Source organism: Triturus cristatus, chromosome 11, assembly GCF_964204655.1.
Source record: "Triturus cristatus chromosome 11, aTriCri1.1, whole genome shotgun sequence".
Lineage (NCBI taxonomy): Eukaryota > Metazoa > Chordata > Amphibia > Caudata > Salamandridae > Triturus > Triturus cristatus.
This window is the reverse complement of record NC_140594.1, coordinates 817864163-817877470: the sequence shown is the minus strand read 5'-3', so window position 1 is coordinate 817877470 and position 13308 is coordinate 817864163.

Genomic DNA, 13308 nt, shown 5'->3' with positions numbered 1-13308 from the left:
CACTTATTTGTGTTCCAAAAGTGATAATTCACATGCAATAGTCATTTACAGTCAAAAAATCAAAAAGAAAAAAAAAGAAAATTTCTGACCATCCGGAGAAAGTTCAACAGGTCCCGGGTCATCGTTTTTCATCAGAAAATTGATTTTTTGGACTGTAGAAAAATTGATTCAAAATTTCACTTGGATTGTGCCTCATAGTGAATAATTACTTTTTAAAGACTCAATGTGACCAAAATGCCATTTTTACAGACTTTTTCTCCTACTCAGAAGCTTCTATTTCAGGCATTAAAATGACTCTAAACACACTTATTTTTGTTCGAAAAGTGATCATTCACATGCAATAGTCATTTACAGTCAAAAAATAAAAAATTAAAAAATTTACATTTCTGACCATCTGGAGAAGGTTCGACAGGTCCCGGGTCATCGTTTTTCATCAGAAAATTGATTTTTTTGACTGTAGAAAAATTGATTCAAAATGTCACATTGTGCCTCATGTTGAATAACTACTTTTTAAAGCCTCAATGTGACCAAAATTGCCATTTTTACAGACTTTTTCTCCTACTCAGAGGCTTCTATTTTGACCAATTTCTGGCATTAAAATGACTCTAAACACACTTATTTTTGTTCCAAAAGTGAAAATCCACATGCAATAGTCATTTACAGTCAAAAAATAAAAAATTAAAAAATTTACATTTCTGACCATCTGGTGAAGGTTAAACAGGTCCCGGGTCATCGTTTTTCATCAGAAAATTGATTTTTTTGACTGTAGAAAAATTGATTCAAAATGTCACTTGGATTGTGCCTCATGTTGAATAACTACTTTTTAAAGCCTCAATGTGACCAAAATTGCCATTTTTACAGACTTTTTCTCCTACTCAGAAGCTTCTATTTCGACCAATTTCAGGCATTAAAATGACTCTAAACACACTTATTTTTGTTCCAAAAGTGATAATTCACATGCAATAGTCATTTACAGTCAAAAAATTAAAAATTAAAAAATTACCATTTCTGACTATCTGGAGAAGGTTCGACAGGTCCCGGGTCATCGTTTTTCATCAGAAAATTGATTTTTTTTGACTGTAGAAAAATTGATTCAAAATGTCATTTGGATTGTGCCTCATGTTGAATAACTACTTTTTAAAGCCTCAATGTGACCAACATTGCCATTTTTACAGACTTTTTCTCCTACTCAGAAGCTTCTATTTCGACCAATTTCAGGCATTAAAATGACTTTAAACACACTTATTTGTGTTCCAAAAGTGATAATTCACATGCAATAGTCATTTACAGTCAAAAAATCAAAAATAAAAAAAAAGACAATTTCTGACCATCCGGAGAAAGTTCAACAGGTCCCGGGTCATCGTATTTCATCAGAAAATTGATTTTTTGGACTGTAGAAAAATTGATTCAAAATGTCACTTGGATTGTGCCTCATGTTGAATAACTACTTTTTAAAGACTCAATGTGACCAAAATTGCCATTTTTACAGACTTTTTCTCCTACTCAGAGGCTTCTATTTTGACCAATTTCTGGCATTAAGATGACTCTATCCACACTTATTTTTGTTCCAAAAGTGATAATTCACATGCAATAGTCATTTACAGTCAAAAAACGTAAACATTAAAAAATTACCATTTCTGACCATCTGGAGAAGGTTCGACAGGTCACGGGTCATCGTTTTTCATCAGAAATGTTTTTTTTTGACTGTAGAAAAATTGATTCAAAATGTCACTTGGATTGTGCCTCATGTTGAATAACTACTTTTTAAAGCCTCAATGTGACCAAAATTGCCATTTTTACAGACTTTTTCTCCTACTCAGAAGCTTCTATTTCGACCAATTTCAGGCATTAAAATGACTTTAAACACACTTATTTGTGTTCCAAAAGTGATAATTCACTTACAATAGTCATTTACAGTCAAAAAACGTAAACATTAAAAAATTACCATTTCTGACCATCTGGAGAAGGTTCGACAGGTCACGGGTCATCGTTTTTCATCAGAAAATTGATTTTTTGGACTGTAGAAAAATTGATTCAAAATTTCACTTGGATTATGCCTCATAGTGAATAATTACTTTTTAAAGACTCAATGTGACCAAAATGCCATTTTTACAGACTTTTTCTCCTACTCAGAAGCTTCTATTTCAGGCATTAAAATGACTCTAAACACACTTATTTTTGTTCCAAAAGTGATAATTCACATGCAATAGTCATTTACAGTCAAAAAATAAAAAATTAAAAAATTTACATTTCTGACCATCTGGAGAAGGTTCGATAGGTCCCGGGTCATCGTTTTTCATCAGAAAATTGATTTTTTTGACTGTAGAAAAATTGATTCAAAATGTCACTTGGATTGTGCCTCATGTTGAATAACTACTTTTTAAAGCCTCAATGTGACCAAAATTGCCATTTTTACAGACTTTTTCTCCTACTCGGAGGCTTCTATTTTGACCAATTTCTGGCATTAAAATGACTTTAAACACACTTATTTTTGTTCCAAAAGTGATAATTCACATGCAATAGTCATTTACAGTCAAAAAATAAAAAATTAAAAAATTTACATTTCTGACCATCTGGAGAAGGTTCGACAGGTCCCGGGTCATCGTTTTTCATCAGAAAATTGATTTTTTTGACTGTAGAAAAATTGATTCAAAATGTCACTTGGATTGTGCCTCATGTTGAATAACTACTTTTTAAAGCCTCAATGTGACCAAAATTGCCATTTTTACAGACTTTTTCTCCTACTCAGAAGCTTCTATTTCGACCAATTTCAGGCATTAAAACGACTCTAAACACACTTATTTTAGTTCCAAAAGTGATAATTCACATACAATAGTCATTTAAAGTCAAAAAACGTAAACATTAAAAAATTACCATTTCTGACCATCTGGAGAAGGTTCGACAGGTCCCGAGTCATCGTTTTTCATCAGAAAATTGATTTTTTTGACTGTAGAAAAATTGATTCAAAATGTCACTTGGATTGTGCCTCATGTTGAATAACTACTTTTTAAAGCCTCAATGTGACCAACATTGCCATTTTTACAGACTTTTTCTCCTACTCAGAAGCTTCTATTTCGACCAATTTCAGGCATTAAAATGACTTTAAACACACTTATTTGTGTTCCAAAAGTGATAATTCACATGCGATAGTCATTTACAGTCAAAAAATCAAAAATAAAAAAAAATAAAATTTCTGACCTTCCGGAGAAAGTTCAACAGGTCCCGGGTCATCGTTTTTCATCAGAAAATTGATTTTTTGGACTGTAGAAAAATTGATTCAAAATTTCACTTGGATTGTGCCTCATAGTGAATAATTACTTTTTAAAGACTCAATGTGACCAAAATGCCATTTTTACAGACTTTTTCTCCTACTCAGAAGCTTCTATTTCAGGCATTAAAATGACTCTAAACACACTTATTTTTGTTCCAAAAGTGATCATTCACATGCAATAGTCATTTACAGTCAAAAAATAAAAAATTAAAAAAAAATTTACATTTCTGACCATCTGGAGAAGGTTCGACAGGTCGCGGGTCATCGTTTTTCATCAGAAAATTGATTTTTTTGACTGTAGAAAAATTGATTCAAAATGTCACTTGGATTGTGCCTCATGTTGAATAACTACTTTTTAAAGCCTCAATGTGACCAAAATTGCCATTTTTACAGACTTTTTCTCCTACTCAGAAGCTTCTATTTCGACCAATTTCAGGCATTAAAATGACTTTAAACACACTTATTTTTGTTCCAAAAGTGATAATTCACATGCAATAGTCATTTACAGTAAAAAAAAGTAATCATTAAAAAAATACCATTTCTGACCATCTGGAGAAGGTTCGACAGGTCACGGGTCATCGTTTTTTGATCAGAAAATTGATTTTTTGGACTGTAGTAAAATTGACTCAAAATTTCATTTGGATTGTGCCTCATGTTGAATAACTTTTTTTTAAAGCCTCAATGTGACCAAAATTGCCATTTTTACAGACTTTTTCTCCTACTCAGAAGCTTCTATTTCGACCAATTTCAGGCATTAAAATGACTTTAAACACACTTATTTTTGTTCCAAAAGTGATAATGTCACATGCAATAGTCATTTATCGCAAACAATTAAAATTAAAAAAATACCGTTTCTGACCATCTGGAGAAAGTTCAACAGGTCCCGGGTCATCGTTTTGCATCAGAAAATTGATTTTTTTGACTGTAGAAAAATTGATTCAAAATGTCACTTGGATTGTGCCTCATGTTGAATAACTACTTTTTAAAGCCTCAATGTGACCAAAATTGCCATTTTTACAGACTTTTTCTCCTACTCAGAAGCTTCTATTTCGACCAATTTCAGGCATTAAAATGACTTTAAACACACTTATTTGTGTTCCAAAAGTGATAATTCACATGCGATAGTCATTTACAGTCAAAAAATCAAAAATAAAAAAAAATAAAATTTCTGACCTTCCGGAGAAAGTTCAACAGGTCCCGGGTCATCGTTTTTCATCAGAAAATTGATTTTTTGGACTGTAGAAAAATTGATTCAAAATTTCACTTGGATTGTGCCTCATAGTGAATAATTACTTTTTAAAGACTCAATGTGACCAAAATGCCATTTTTACAGACTTTTTCTCCTACTCAGAAGCTTCTATTTCAGGCATTAAAATGACTCTAAACACACTTATTTTTGTTCCAAAAGTGATCATTCACATGCAATAGTCATTTACAGTCAAAAAATAAAAAATTAAAAAAAAATTTACATTTCTGACCATCTGGAGAAGGTTCGACAGGTCCCGGGTCATCGTTTTTCATCAGAAAATTGATTTTTTTGACTGTAGAAAAATTGATTCAAAATGTCACTTGGATTGTGCCTCATGTTGAATAACTACTTTTTAAAGCCTCAATGTGACCAAAATTGCCATTTTTACAGACTTTTTCTCCTACTCAGAAGCTTCTATTTCGACCAATTTCAGGCATTAAAATGACTTTAAACACACTTATTTTTGTTCCAAAAGTGATAATTCACATGCAATAGTCATTTACAGTAAAAAAAAGTAATCATTAAAAAAATACCATTTCTGACCATCTGGAGAAGGTTCGACAGGTCACGGGTCATCGTTTTTTGATCAGAAAATTGATTTTTTGGACTGTAGTAAAATTGACTCAAAATTTCATTTGGATTGTGCCTCATGTTGAATAACTTTTTTTTAAAGCCTCAATGTGACCAAAATTGCCATTTTTACAGACTTTTTCTCCTACTCAGAAGCTTCTATTTCGACCAATTTCAGGCATTAAAATGACTTTAAACACACTTATTTTTGTTCCAAAAGTGATAATGTCACATGCAATAGTCATTTAGCGCAAACAATTAAAATTAAAAAAATACCGTTTCTGACCATCTGGAGAAAGTTCAACAGGTCCCGGGTCATCGTTTTGCATCAGAAAATTGATTTTTTTGACTGTAGAAAAATTGATTCAAAATGTCACTTGGATTGTGCCTCATGTTGAATAACTACTTTTTAAAGCCTCAATGTGACCAAAATTGCCATTTTTACAGACTTTTTCTCCTACTCAGAAGCTTCTATTTCGACCAATTTCTGGCATTAAAATGACTCTAAACACACTTAATTTTGTTCCAAAAGTGATAATTCACATGCAATAATCATTTACAATCAAAAAATTAAACTTAAAAAAATTACCATTTCTGACCATCTGGAGAAAGTTCAACAGGTCCCGGGTCATCGTTTTTCATCAGAAAATTGATTTTTTTGACTGTAGAAAAATTGATTCAAAATGTCACTTGGATTGTGCCTCATGTTGAATAACTACTTTTTAAAGCCTCAATGGGACCAAAATTGCCATTTTTACAGACTTTTTCTCCTACTCAGAAGCTTCTATTTCGACCAATTTCAGGCATTAAAATGACTTTAAACACACTTATTTTTGTTCCAAAAGTGATAATTCACATGCAATAGTCATTTACAGTCCAAAAAATTAAACATTAAAAAATTACCATTTCTGACCATCTGGAGAAAGTTCAAAAGGTCCCGGGTCATTGTTTTTCATCAGAAAATTGATTTTTTTGACTGTAGAAAACTTGATTCAAAATGTCACTTGGATTGTGCCTCATGTTGAATAACTACTTTTTAAAGCCTCAATGTGACCAAAATTGCCATTTTTACAGACTTTTTCTCCTACTCAGAAGCTTCTATTTCGACCAATTTCAGGCATTAAAATGACTTTAAACACACTTATTTGTGTTCCAAAAGTGATAATTCACTTACAATAGTCATTTACAGTCAAAAAACGTAAACATTAAAAAATTACCATTTCTGACCATCTGGAGAAGGTTCGACAGGTCACGGGTCATCGTTTTTCATCAGAAAATTGATTTTTTGGACTGTAGAAAAATTGATTCAAAATTTCACTTGGATTATGCCTCATAGTGAATAATTACTTTTTAAAGACTCAATGTGACCAAAATGCCATTTTTACAGACTTTTTCTCCTACTCAGAAGCTTCTATTTCAGGCATTAAAATGACTCTAAACACACTTATTTTTGTTCCAAAAGTGATCATTCACATGCAATAGTCATTTACAGTCAAAAAATAAAAAATTAAAAAATTTACATTTCTGACCATCTGGAGAAGGTTCGACAGGTCCCGGGTCATCGTTTTTCATCAGAAAATTGATTTTTTTGACTGTAGAAAAATTGATTCAAAATGTCACTTGGATTGTGCCTCATGTTGAATAACTACTTTTTAAAGCCTCAATGTGACCAAAATTGCCATTTTTACAGACTTTTTCTCCTACTCGGAGGCTTCTATTTTGACCAATTTCTGGCATTAAAATGACTTTAAACACACTTATTTTTGTTCCAAAAGTGATAATTCACATGCAATAGTCATTTACAGTCAAAAAATAAAAAATTAAAAAATTTACATTTCTGACCATCTGGAGAAGGTTCGACAGGTCCCGGGTCATCGTTTTTCATCAGAAAATTGATTTTTTTGACTGTAGAAAAATTGATTCAAAATGTCACTTGGATTGTGCCTCATGTTGAATAACTACTTTTTAAAGCCTCAATGTGACCAAAATTGCCATTTTTACAGACTTTTTCTCCTACTCAGAAGCTTCTATTTCGACCAATTTCAGGCATTAAAACGACTCTAAACACACTTATTTTAGTTCCAAAAGTGATAATTCACATACAATAGTCATTTAAAGTCAAAAAACGTAAACATTAAAAAATTACCATTTCTGACCATCTGGAGAAGGTTCGACAGGTCCCGAGTCATCGTTTTTCATCAGAAAATTGATTTTTTTGACTGTAGAAAAATTGATTCAAAATGTCACTTGGATTGTGCCTCATGTTGAATAACTACTTTTTAAAGCCTCAATGTGACCAACATTGCCATTTTTACAGACTTTTTCTCCTACTCAGAAGCTTCTATTTCGACCAATTTCAGGCATTAAAATGACTTTAAACACACTTATTTGTGTTCCAAAAGTGATAATTCACATGCGATAGTCATTTACAGTCAAAAAATCAAAAATAAAAAAAAATAAAATTTCTGACCTTCCGGAGAAAGTTCAACAGGTCCCGGGTCATCGTTTTTCATCAGAAAATTGATTTTTTGGACTGTAGAAAAATTGATTCAAAATTTCACTTGGATTGTGCCTCATAGTGAATAATTACTTTTTAAAGACTCAATGTGACCAAAATGCCATTTTTACAGACTTTTTCTCCTACTCAGAAGCTTCTATTTCAGGCATTAAAATGACTCTAAACACACTTATTTTTGTTCCAAAAGTGATCATTCACATGCAATAGTCATTTACAGTCAAAAAATAAAAAATTAAAAAAAAATTTACATTTCTGACCATCTGGAGAAGGTTCGACAGGTCCCGGGTCATCGTTTTTCATCAGAAAATTGATTTTTTTGACTGTAGAAAAATTGATTCAAAATGTCACTTGGATTGTGCCTCATGTTGAATAACTACTTTTTAAAGCCTCAATGTGACCAAAATTGCCATTTTTACAGACTTTTTCTCCTACTCAGAAGCTTCTATTTCGACCAATTTCAGGCATTAAAATGACTTTAAACACACTTATTTTTGTTCCAAAAGTGATAATTCACATGCAATAGTCATTTACAGTAAAAAAAAGTAATCATTAAAAAAATACCATTTCTGACCATCTGGAGAAGGTTCGACAGGTCACGGGTCATCGTTTTTTGATCAGAAAATTGATTTTTTGGACTGTAGTAAAATTGACTCAAAATTTCATTTGGATTGTGCCTCATGTTGAATAACTTTTTTTTAAAGCCTCAATGTGACCAAAATTGCCATTTTTACAGACTTTTTCTCCTACTCAGAAGCTTCTATTTCGACCAATTTCAGGCATTAAAATGACTTTAAACACACTTATTTTTGTTCCAAAAGTGATAATGTCACATGCAATAGTCATTTATCGCAAACAATTAAAATTAAAAAAATACCGTTTCTGACCATCTGGAGAAAGTTCAACAGGTCCCGGGTCATCGTTTTGCATCAGAAAATTGATTTTTTTGACTGTAGAAAAATTGATTCAAAATGTCACTTGGATTGTGCCTCATGTTGAATAACTACTTTTTAAAGCCTCAATGTGACCAAAATTGCCATTTTTACAGACTTTTTCTCCTACTCAGAAGCTTCTATTTCGACCAATTTCAGGCATTAAAATGACTTTAAACACACTTATTTGTGTTCCAAAAGTGATAATTCACATGCGATAGTCATTTACAGTCAAAAAATCAAAAATAAAAAAAAATAAAATTTCTGACCTTCCGGAGAAAGTTCAACAGGTCCCGGGTCTCCTTTTTCATCAGAAAATTGATTTTTTGGACTGTAGAAAAATTGATTCAAAATTTCACTTGGATTGTGCCTCATAGTGAATAATTACTTTTTAAAGACTCAATGTGACCAAAATGCCATTTTTACAGACTTTTTCTCCTACTCAGAAGCTTCTATTTCAGGCATTAAAATGACTCTAAACACACTTATTTTTGTTCCAAAAGTGATCATTCACATGCAATAGTCATTTACAGTCAAAAAATAAAAAATTAAAAAAAAATTTACATTTCTGACCATCTGGAGAAGGTTCGACAGGTCCCGGGTCATCGTTTTTCATCAGAAAATTGATTTTTTTGACTGTAGAAAAATTGATTCAAAATGTCACTTGGATTGTGCCTCATGTTGAATAACTACTTTTTAAAGCCTCAATGTGACCAAAATTGCCATTTTTACAGACTTTTTCTCCTACTCAGAAGCTTCTATTTCGACCAATTTCAGGCATTAAAATGACTTTAAACACACTTATTTTTGTTCCAAAAGTGATAATTCACATGCAATAGTCATTTACAGTAAAAAAAAGTAATCATTAAAAAAATACCATTTCTGACCATCTGGAGAAGGTTCGACAGGTCACGGGTCATCGTTTTTTGATCAGAAAATTGATTTTTTGGACTGTAGTAAAATTGACTCAAAATTTCATTTGGATTGTGCCTCATGTTGAATAACTTTTTTTTAAAGCCTCAATGTGACCAAAATTGCCATTTTTACAGACTTTTTCTCCTACTCAGAAGCTTCTATTTCGACCAATTTCAGGCATTAAAATGACTTTAAACACACTTATTTTTGTTCCAAAAGTGATAATGTCACATGCAATAGTCATTTATCGCAAACAATTAAAATTAAAAAAATACCGTTTCTGACCATCTGGAGAAAGTTCAACAGGTCCCGGGTCATCGTTTTGCATCAGAAAATTGATTTTTTTGACTGTAGAAAAATTGATTCAAAATGTCACTTGGATTGTGCCTCATGTTGAATAACTACTTTTTAAAGCCTCAATGTGACCAAAATTGCCATTTTTACAGACTTTTTCTCCTACTCAGAAGCTTCTATTTCGACCAATTTCTGGCATTAAAATGACTCTAAACACACTTAATTTTGTTCCAAAAGTGATAATTCACATGCAATAATCATTTACAATCAAAAAATTAAACTTAAAAAAATTACCATTTCTGACCATCTGGAGAAAGTTCAACAGGTCCCGGGTCATCGTTTTTCATCAGAAAATTGATTTTTTTGACTGTAGAAAAATTGATTCAAAATGTCACTTGGATTGTGCCTCATGTTGAATAACTACTTTTTAAAGCCTCAATGGGACCAAAATTGCCATTTTTACAGACTTTTTCTCCTACTCAGAAGCTTCTATTTCGACCAATTTCAGGCATTAAAATGACTTTAAACACACTTATTTTTGTTCCAAAAGTGATAATTCACATGCAATAGTCATTTACAGTCCAAAAAATTAAACATTAAAAAATTACCATTTCTGACCATCTGGAGAAAGTTCAAAAGGTCCCGGGTCATTGTTTTTCATCAGAAAATTGATTTTTTTGACTGTAGAAAACTTGATTCAAAATGTCACTTGGATTGTGCCTCATGTTGAATAACTACTTTTTAAAGCCTCAATGTGACCAAAATTGCCATTTTTACAGACTTTTTCTCCTACTCAGAAGCTTCTATTTCGACCAATTTCAGGCATTAAAATGACTTTAAACACACTTATTTGTGTTCCAAAAGTGATAATTCACTTACAATAGTCATTTACAGTCAAAAAACGTAAACATTAAAAAATTACCATTTCTGACCATCTGGAGAAGGTTCGACAGGTCACGGGTCATCGTTTTTCATCAGAAAATTGATTTTTTGGACTGTAGAAAAATTGATTCAAAATTTCACTTGGATTATGCCTCATAGTGAATAATTACTTTTTAAAGACTCAATGTGACCAAAATGCCATTTTTACAGACTTTTTCTCCTACTCAGAAGCTTCTATTTCAGGCATTAAAATGACTCTAAACACACTTATTTTTGTTCCAAAAGTGATCATTCACATGCAATAGTCATTTACAGTCAAAAAATAAAAAATTAAAAAATTTACATTTCTGACCATCTGGAGAAGGTTCGACAGGTCCCGGGTCATCGTTTTTCATCAGAAAATTGATTTTTTTGACTGTAGAAAAATTGATTCAAAATATCACTTGGATTGTGCCTCATGTTGAATAACTACTTTTTAAAGCCTCAATGTGACCAAAATTGCCATTTTTACAGACTTTTTCTCCTACTCAGAGGCTTCTATTTTGACCAATTTCTGGCATTAAAATGACTCTAAACACACTTATTTTTGTTCCAAAAGTGATAATCCACATACAATAGTCATTTACAGTCAAAAAATAAAAAAATAAAAAATTTACATTTCTGACCATCTGGTGAAGGTTAAACAGGTCCCGGGTCATCGTTTTTCATCAGAAAATTGATTTTTTTGACTGTAGAAAAATTGATTCAAAATGTCACTTGGATTGTGCCTCATGTTGAATAACTACTTTTTAAAGCCTCAATGTGACCAAAATTGCCATTTTTACAGACTTTTTCTCCTACTCAGAAGCTTCTATTTCGACCAATTTCAGGCATTAAAACGACTCTAAACACACTTATTTTAGTTCCAAAAGTGATAATTCACATACAATAGTCATTTAAAGTCAAAAAACTTAAACATTAAAAAATTACCATTTCTGACCATCTGGAGAAGGTTCGACAGGTCCCGAGTCATCGTTTTTCATCAGAAAATTGATTTTTTTGACTGTAGAAAAATTGATTCAAAATGTCACTTGGATTGTGCCTCATGTTGAATAACTACTTTTTAAAGCATCAATGTGACCAACATTGCCATTTTTACAGACTTTTTCTCCTACTCAGAAGCTTCTATTTCGACCAATTTCAGGCATTAAAATGACTTTAAACACACTTATTTGTGTTCCAAAAGTGATAATTCACATGCGATAGTCATTTACAGTCAAAAAATCTAAAATAAAAAAAAAGAAAATTTCTGACCTTCCGGAGAAAGTTCAACAGGTCCCGGGTCATCGTTTTTCATCAGAAAATTGATTTTTTTGACTGTAGAAAAATTGATTCAAAATGTCACTTGGATTGTGCCTCATGTTGAATAACTACTTTTTAAAGCCTCAATGTGACCAAAATTGCCATTTTTACAGACTTTTTCTCCTACTCAGAAGCTTCTATTTCGACCAATTTCAGGCATTAAAATGACTTTAAACACATTTATTTGTGTTCCAAAAGTGATAATTCACTTACAATAGTCATTTACAGTCAAAAAACGTAAACATTAAAAAATTACCATTTCTGACCATCTGGAGAAGGTTCGACAGGTCACGGGTCATCGTTTTTCATCAGAAAATTGATTTTTTGGACTGTAGAAAAATTGATTCAAAATTTCACTTGGATTATGCCTCATAGTGAATAATTACTTTTTAAAGACTCAATGTGACCAAAATGCCATTTTTACAGACTTTTTCTCCTACTCAGAAGCTTCTATTTCAGGCATTAAAATGACTCTAAACACACTTATTTTTGTTCCAAAAGTGATCATTCACATGCAATAGTCATTTACAGTCAAAAAATAAAAAATTAAAAAATTTACATTTCTGACCATCTGGAGAAGGTTCGACAGGTCCCGGGTCATCGTTTTTCATCAGAAAATTGATTTTTTTGACTGTAGAAAAATTGATTCAAAATGTCACTTGGATTGTGCCTCATGTTGAATAACTACTTTTTAAAGCCTCAATGTGACCAAAATTGCCATTTTTACAGACTTTTTCTCCTACTAAGAAGCTTCTATTTCGACCAATTTCAGGCATTAAAATGACTTTAAACACACTTATTTTTGTTCCAAAAGTGATAATTCACATGCAATAGTCATTTACAGTCAAAAAATTAAAAATTAAAAAATTACCATTTCTGACCATCTGGAGAAGGTTCAACAGGTCCCGGGTCATCGTTTTTCATCAGAAAATTGATTTTTTTGACTGTAGAAAAATTGATTCAAAATGTCACTTGGATTGTGCCTCATGTTGAATAACTACTTTTTAAAGCCTCAATGTGACCAAAATTGCCATTTGTACAGACTTTTTCTCCTACTCAGAAGCTTCTATTTCGACCAATTTCAGGCATTAAAATGACCCGAAACACACTTATTTTTGTTCCAAAAGTGATAATTCACATGCAATAGTCATTTACAGTCAAAAAATTAAAAATTAAAAAATTACCATTTCTGACCGTCTGGAGAAAGTTCAACAGGTCCCGTGTCAACGTTTTTCATCAGAAAATTGATTTTTTTGACTGTAGAAATATTGATTCAAAATGTCACTTGGATTGTGCCTCATGTTGAAAAACTACTTTTTAAAGCCTCAATGTGACCAAA